Genomic DNA, 1274 nt, shown 5'->3' with positions numbered 1-1274 from the left:
GTCACCATCTGAATGAACGCTTGAACTTCAAATCTAGAGGAAACAAAGGAAAAACACCGTACGTGTGCCATCTGTGCCTCGGGTGTTCTGATCAGCCAGCTACCACACGCGATCCGTGTCCTTATCCTCCCGTGTCCTTTGTCAAGTCCACGTCCATGGATACCGTGATGACTGCAGCAACGGCCTCCCCCATGTCGGGAACAAGCCTCTGCCTCCGTCTTCCCCGTGTCCTCTTTAAGACTACAATAAATGTGCTCTTTGAAACTAGGACATGTGTAGAAAACAACGACGGGCAACATACGTGCAAACAAGCTTGATACACCTGATGTCTGGAATGTTATAAGAGCCCCCAATCAAATAATCTTTTAATTAAAATAAATAAAATCGTAAACCTGTAGCCAAAAACTAGGTCAATAGACAGTGGGTTTCCAAACAGGACAAGAACAAGAGTGAATCGGTGCAAAGACGAAGTGCTTTGCAATGAAGGCAGAGCCTGTTCACATCCCCCGGCGTGGCAGCAAAATCCCTACGGGCCCTGATCACCGCCTCCCGTTCAATACCGGTGACAAGATCGATCGGGACCCAGCGGAGGAGCTGCAGTTGCCCCGGAGTTCATCATGGGACCTGCAGGCAGAGAGGGTGTAACCTACGCCTGCATAGACACAGCCCAGAGCAAAGCCTCTGTCTTGGTCGCGTCCAACTTACAGCACCCTGAATGGAACTGCCCCCACCCTGCTTCCCAGGCTGCGACCTTCGCGGAAAGGAACCCTGGTGGAGCTGAGCGGTGGGCTAACTGCAAAGCCATTGGTTCAAATCCACCAGCTGCACCTCGTGAGAAAGAGAAGGCTCCCATACCGATGTACACCCCTGGAAATCCTACACAGGGATGCTAGGAGCAGGGATCCACTAGATGGCAGTGGGAATCTTTATGGAAGCCGACTGCTGCAGCTCTCTCCCTCGGAGTGGCTCGCAGGCTGACCATTCAGTCAACACCTGGGAAGGTAACCAGTGCGCTGCAACCCCATGCCCTGTGCCTCGTAATGCTCTCCCCTCCTTGTTGCCGTCTGGTCTCGCAGCCTCATAGAGACCCAACAGGACAGTGGAGGACCGCCCTGTGAGTTTTCAGACTGTAACTGCTCACCGGAGTAGAAAGCCTGTGTTCGCTCTCGGAGGGTCTGTGTGTAGCTCACCGCCCTCGCCCACAGGAGGCGCTCTAGGCATGTCTGTGGGGTCAAGGAGCCAGGTGTTCAACTGCTGTTGGCAGATAGGTGCTC

Source organism: Echinops telfairi, unplaced genomic scaffold (genome assembly GCF_000313985.2).
Source record: "Echinops telfairi isolate 266 unplaced genomic scaffold, ASM31398v2 ScPeMD7_5592;HRSCAF=6446, whole genome shotgun sequence".
Taxonomy (NCBI): domain Eukaryota; kingdom Metazoa; phylum Chordata; class Mammalia; order Afrosoricida; family Tenrecidae; genus Echinops; species Echinops telfairi.
Note: the sequence above shows the minus strand (reverse complement) of the source record.